Genomic DNA, 7,393 nt, shown 5'->3' on the forward strand with positions numbered 1-7,393 from the left:
TTCGGTTACAGTAGATTATTCTCCCAGGCATTACTTTCTTCTTCTTCTTCTTCTTCTTCTTCTTTTTCTTCTTCTTCTTGAGAGATTGTCTTTTTGCTGGTCGCCTGATGCGTCTAAGATAGGGATGATTTCTTTTGATCTCTACAGCCCCGTTCTTAGGAAGGAACATGTCTAGAGTTTCGCTGTTTTACTGTTATTTCGATGGAAGCGACTCGACTGAGCTTCAATTTCTGGTTTTTCTCTTTAAACACCTTCATGGGAATAACTCATGCTACCACAATGGCACTGAATTTTCTTTTCGTGCCCCGTTTGTCTAATATCAAACGGAATTTCCCTGGGCAGTGTTTGTTTTTTTTAATAACAGTTAATCTGTACAAATCGTTACCCGGAGACTGACTGCTTGCCTGTGTGCTACAACATGGTCGTCTTAATATCGAATGGCAAAACGTGTTTTTCATAATCGACTTTTGTTAATACAATCCAATGTTTTAAGTTATTCGTAATGAGTTGATATTATTATGAGCATAATCACGTTGGTATTATATACGGCCTAATAACGTTGACACACCGGTCCTCGTCAGATCACCGAAGTTAAGCAACGTTGAGCCTGGCTAGTACCAGATTGGTGACCATTTGGGAATTCTAGGCGCTGTATGTGCTTTTCGCTTATCTCGTCATTGTTTCCAGTCGTCCTGAACCTCCACTTACCACTGGTATTCAACAGTCGACTCAGGAGGGGTGTGGTTGGAGATTGCGCAACTCTTGCCACAAAAATTTCACCCGCAGCCACCCTTACAGTGGGTTTTAACGGTAATCCGAATATATATATATTTTTTTTTAAATATATAATTGAATGTTGAGAAATTTAAAAACGCATTAAAATCGGTATCGATGATTGTACCAGAATCGGGAATTTAACACTGAATCTGTGATTGTATCAGATTCGGGAAATATTTTGAAATCGCCTCATCAATACTCGTAATAGTATCTATAATTCAAAATAGAATTTGCCAATTTGAACAGCGTTAATTTTCGAGGGACTTATTAGCGATTAAAAAATGCCGACAGATCTATTTTAGTATCCTCCGGAGTTGCTCTCTTTTGAGGAGGTGCCGGTTTTTTCTTTCTATAAATTGACTTCATGCGCCATCTTACAGCTGTGGACATATTGTAATATGTAGTTGTTGAAAGATAAACCAAGGGTGAGATAAAAACAAAAAAATAATTGAACAGATATTAAAAGAGCGGCAGCAGTGTATTTTTTTCGCCGGAATTAAGTGGGGCATTAGACCGAAATGTCTTATCCATCGAAATGTTTAACTGATACACAGTTCAACTGTTTCCTTTTGAATTTCCAGTTTTCTTTGGCACCAAATTTCCACAACCATTTTCATTAATTTTCATAAAAAAAAAAAAAAAAAAAAATAATAATAATAATAATAATAATAATAATTGTTGTGGTGGCACACATTCATTTGCATATGTGGATAGTAATTACACATAAATAGGAAGACTCAGTTAGTCTGAGTGTGTGTTCACCAGAAGCCACCGAAGGCCGCCGAGAGCAGATATGTTTCTCCAGCAAAGACTCTCTTATTTGACACCATTAGGTAAATATCCTGTAAATATACCTTTTCCTAATACACTTCTTATTTGATCTACCTTTGTTTGTTGAGTCGTCATTTGTATTGCTTTCTACGTTACTTGTTTTAACCTGCAAACTTAACAATAATAATAATAATAATAATAATAATAATATATCGTGATGGAAAGTCCGAGAAAAAAACGTCCTAACCAGACCTTCACTGGATGAGCGTGAGGAGGACTGGGACCTCGGGGATGTTTATTGCCATCCAAATTCCAATGAGGGTCAATAACAAATGACGTCATGATGTTAAAATTTGAGAGGGTGACAAACGAATTCAGATTTTTAGTATAATACAAGATGCAAGCAAGCAAGCAAGCAAGCAAGCAAGCAAGGATGCCCGTATTGTTCACGGAGTTTTATAGTTATTAAGATAACGTGTTTTTTTTGTTTTTTTTCTACAAAAACAGGACTCATATCGAAAGTTTTGGAATGTGATCTTAAAACCATAAAAAGTTAACACGTCATAAAACGATGCAAATTATTCAAGAAAATCAAAATGTCACAAATAAAATTTAAAATGGATTGATTTAAACCCATAAATTAAAAAAAAAAATAAATGCAAAGAAAAGCAACAAATAAAATGTAACTAAACAGAATAATACCCTCCACACAAAAAAAAAAACATGAAACATCTATACTCCTATAAATTTTGGTGGTTTTGTGTATTGCTATTCATATTAAAAACCCCTCTTTTCTATTTATTTAAAAAGAAAATACAACTTTGTTATATATGGGTATAATTGTATTCATCTGCAAAAGATCTAGCTAATTTGCATATTCTTTTAAACATTAATTTTAAATAATTCCCTATTAGTTTTTTTTTTCGGTTTTCTTATGGGATGATCATCTGTAATTAACTTTTATATTAACTATTTATTATGCAGATAGTCTACATGAGTTATACTTTCATTTACATATGAGTAACCAGTTATCAAGCCCCTGAGGCCACTCGAGGATAAGGCTTATTGAATGTACAGTAATCAATTGTATAATTGCGTAATATTTGCATAAAAATCTTATAGTATACATACATTTATGTATGCATAAGTATTTCTCCTACCAAACGTGTCCGTCAATTTTTTTTCTATTTGAAACTTAATATATAGGGTATTCGAACCCATGCGAAACTTTATATTTGGGTTTTACCCGGGGAAAATCGACGCAAAAGTGTGAAAATGAAATTTAAAAAATAGAATTTGCTAGGTGACGTTCGAATGACGTCATGGCGAATATACATGCGTAACATAAGAGCTATTGGTTCATGTTTCAATTTTTAGCCTTGCAGCAAATATGCCTTCATAGCTCAGGCATTGACGGGAAAGGAAAAAGTAAATCGTAAGCTAAACGTTTTGGTTTCGATTTTCGGTGATGGCGCACGAGCAATATTTTTTATTTATTTATTTTTTTTTTTTTTACTTTTTTAAATCATTATTATATTTTGGGTCCAATATAATATAAAAAATAATTACGTCATCTGCATTAATCAAAATATCATATTTAAGCGTATTTTCCGACCGGGCAATGCCGGACAGCCTGCTAGTTACAAATAAAATTGAAACGTTCTAAAAAGTACCCAAAAATATTTGGAAACGCGAAAAAATATAAGTCACAGAATTATATTTATTTACTCTGTGCACTGCCAAGGTCTTTTCATTCTCATTAATTATATGAAACCAAATATTCGCGTTTGTAGGTGGGTGTGAAAAGCTCCCCAGAGATAAAAACCACTGAATTGGCAAGTTTAAAGAGAAGACCATGTGTGTAGGAGGGGGGGGGGGGTTACCCATGTCAGGAATAAGGCACCCCCGCAAAAAAAAACCTAAAAAAAAAAAAAACATCTAAATGACTATTAACAGAAGTTGGAAAGAACGACGGGAATACATCTAAATCCACCAAAATTGGGACAAAAAGTAAGATGACCTTCTCGGGTCATCCTCAGGTTAGATTGGGGCTGTGGTGTGATGGCGGGTAGGGAGCTCAAACGAAGAGCCATTCTTTGTTGGCTCACTAAAGTTTTCGAATATAGGAGGGTGTGTTCTGTCCGCTCCGGGCAGAGGTTACTTAACGGTCACTGAAATGTTAGCTGTCCGATTTGAGCCAAGTGGATTGTACTTTTGATGACCAAACTATCTACTTGCCTGATCATTCGACTCTTTCACGATTCGTCATAACCCCACCCTGTCCTTACACCACCCATGCGTAATGAGCATACCTCATCATCGACGTAAATGTTAGATCCTGGGAAGCACCTCCTATTTCTCCTGACTTAACATTTGCTATCACATTTATTCTTATCTCCCCAGCTCCTCTTTGTTATATTGAAAGGCATTAAGTGTAGAGCTAGAAAGGAAGAAGCCATCAAGTAATGCTTCAGCAGCGGCCTCACCCGTTCCATCATCTCTTCCGACACTTATGAGACGTGAAGCTCAGAGTTGCGAGATTGGCCATTTTAAAGCCAAATTTCGTCAATTTGGCATTTTTTTTTAGTAGGTTGGCCTTGAAAAAGTGTATTTGTCCCCTTTTAGAAAATGTTGTTTTATAACAGCTTTTAGGTTTGTTTTACTATAGACATAGATTCGAAAAAGTTGTCAAAAAACAAATACATAACAAATAAATGTTATCAAATGCAAGTTAAGTTACTTTTCTAATAAACTGGATAATTTTTTAGTGTTTTTTATTTAATGTAAAGTGTTTATTCGGCTCGAAGAACATACAGTGTTTACCGATGTATTTGAAAAATGCAAATGGCGGCATGCTTGCTGTTGCACACGGTAAGTTTGGGAAAACGAGTTTAAACAAAAAAAATATACAAAATACTGTTAGAAACTTGCTCAATATATGTTACCGTGACATAGGCGGACATATATTCGGTGGGTTTTTACAGTATTTTGTATAATTTGTTTGTTTGAACGCATTTTCCCAACCTTACCAAGTTCAATAGCGAGCATGCCGACATTTTTCTTTTTAAAATATATCGAGAAGTCTTTTTTGGCACGCCAGGACGCTAGGACGCCAGCTCGCTAAAAAGTACGCCACGCGCCAAATTTAATTCCGTCATAAAAACAACGTTCTACAGAAAAAACAACTTATTTTTACATTTTTATCTCACGAATAAACATAAAATTATATATTAAAAACCGGGTTTATTATTTTTAAAATCAAACAACGGAGTTGAAGTCAATGATTTCGATTCTAAAACAAAACTTTTTTTTTTGATAAATTTCTGTGTGGCGTACTCATGAATTATTTTTTCTAAAGAATAAAATTGAATAAAGTTTATTTTTACAACAATATTTAGACATTTACCTAGTGAATAAGCATAAAAATATATATGAAAAACTGAGTTTATTATTTTTCAAAAATCAAAATTATACCATGGGTATAAAGTCAGTTTCGTTTAAGAAAAAACAAACAAAAAAACTTCATACCCCGTGCATAATTTTTTTTTTTTAAATAATAAACGTGTTTTTTCATATATATATATTTTTATGCTTATTCGATAGGTAAATGTCTTAACATTTTTGCAAAAATAAACTTTATTCAATTTTATTCTTTAGAAAAAAAAATAATTCACCAGGACACCAAACACAATTTAATCAAAGAAAGTCAGTTTCATTTAAGAAAAATAAAAGAAGCGAACTCCATACCCGGTGTATAATTTTGATTTTTTTAAAATAATAAACGCGGATTATTATATATATTTTTATGCTTATTCGCTAGGTAAATGTCTAAATATTGTTGTAAAAATAAACTTTATTCAATTTTATTCTTTAGAAAAAATAATTCATGAGTACGCCACACAAATTTATCAAAAAAATAGTTTTGTTTTGCAATCGAAAACATTGGCTTCAACTCCGTTGTTTGATTTTAAAAATAATAATTGGTTTTTAATATATAATTTTATGTTTATTAGCGAGATAAAAAATGTAAAAATAAGTTGTTTTTTTTCGGTAGAAAGTTGTTTTTGCGACGGAATTAAATTTGGCGCGTGGCGTACTTTTTGGCGAGCTGGCGTTCTGGCGTGCCAAAAAAGAATTACCCATAAACATTGTATGATTTTTTGAGCGATTACATATTTCAAAGTGAGTAAAACCACTAAAATACTTTCCAGATAGGTAGAAGAGTAACTTATCTTGCCTTTGATAACATCTGATATATATTTGATTTTTGACCACTTTTTCGAATCTATATGTATAATAATACAAACCCCAGTTCTTCTTTATAATTGCGAAATTCGAAAATGGAAATATTGAAATCCAAGTGAAAACAATGATATCTACTTAATTGTTTTGTCGAATTTAATAACATAAAACTATCACGAAAAACGAATTATTAATGGCAAGGGGATGAGTTTAATATAAAAAAAAGTTGATTTAATTTGAATAAAATAAAATAAGCATCAAGTGTGCTTGAAAGCCAAATCACAACGTAATATTAATAAAATAAACAACTATTTTACTCCTTTGAAATTTAATATATTTCGGGTCTATACTCCATCCTCGATATGCTGTTTTCTGTCTTTTTTTCTTCTTCCTTGCCATGTTGTAAAGTTAGAGAAAGAAAAGTCTGTTTGTAAAGAGCCGCGCGTTGTATCTCAGCGGTTGAATTTTGAAATGTCCGAACTGTGCTTAGGGCAATGTGAAAATAACGTCAAGGGTAGGAGTTCCATATAGAAACGTTGATTTAATTGAATAATTATTAATGAAATAGATTTCCAAACCATGAGTTATTTCAGGGTTGCCAAATTGGCCTTTTTAAAGCCATATTTCGTGAATGTGTTCTGTTTTTAAACAATTAGGTCTTGAAAAATTGTATTTGGTCTTTTTAAAAGTTTGATTTGTATACAATACTAATCTTTGGTCTTTTATTCCTGAAAAAAAAAATTGGCTTTAAATATTTTTATAGTTTTCCTACCATGGTGTGGTTTTTAAAATGAAATAAAACCTAAGAGATTAAGCAAGCCTATATCCTCACGAGCAGGAAACTCAGACATTGTACGGAATTTAATCAGGAACATATATGTCTATTTTCACTCAACCTATAAACCCATGACGTGCCGGGACGTGGAAATTTCCAAGTTGCGAGGTTGGTATTTGGAGGCGTATTTACCCCACTATGAGAGATGTGCTTTCAGTCTTCGGTAAGCAATGCATCTAGGAGAAGAAAAACTCTGATGTTAAATTTGAGGTCTACATTTTGCTCTGTTTTGTGGTAGCGATTGTACCGGCTGAGATTAGCAGTTGTGCCAAAAAGTGTGGTTGGTTTCATAACAAAGCCTTTACTACTATAAACAGTTCATCTGTGTGGATGCTTGAATAACTTGGCTGTTGTGGCGGTCCTCATATGTCGAAATTGACGGGAATATAATCTGCATAACACCATGTAAAATTAGATGATCGCGGCCAGAGCACGAGTCGAAACGGCATGAAAAATGGTTTTATATTTTTGTTTTATGAAAAAAAAGAAAGGACAGTAAATTAGTAATCATTTCGTGTTAAAATCCATTTAGTATTACGCATGTAACTTGAGAAAAACAGGGTTGAAATCTGTCAAGATTCTAATGAATAATCAAATAAAAAAAAACACGATCGCAACAGAATTTGACCTAATATTGTGCGATTTTCCCTTATTCGCCATAATGGGAACTCATAAGCGTGTGTCTTTTTTCAAGTTACACGCTCCTATCTAGGTAAAATTGCGATGCCCCCTCATGGGCGAAGATTCTACGAGACTTAATATGCATTG

At 33.3% G+C, this 7,393-nt stretch overlaps 1 pseudogene; it reads left to right on the forward strand.

The window, feature by feature from the left end:
- The first annotated feature begins 541 nt into the window (after nt 1-541).
- On the forward strand, nt 542-658 carry LOC145280423 (5S ribosomal RNA; annotated as a pseudogene).
- Nucleotides 659-7,393: the final 6,735 nt, after the last annotated feature.

Source organism: Euprymna scolopes, chromosome 7 (assembly GCF_053919585.1).
Source record: "Euprymna scolopes isolate OS-2025 chromosome 7, ASM5391958v1, whole genome shotgun sequence".
NCBI classification, from domain to species: Eukaryota; Metazoa; Mollusca; class Cephalopoda; order Sepiida; family Sepiolidae; genus Euprymna; species Euprymna scolopes.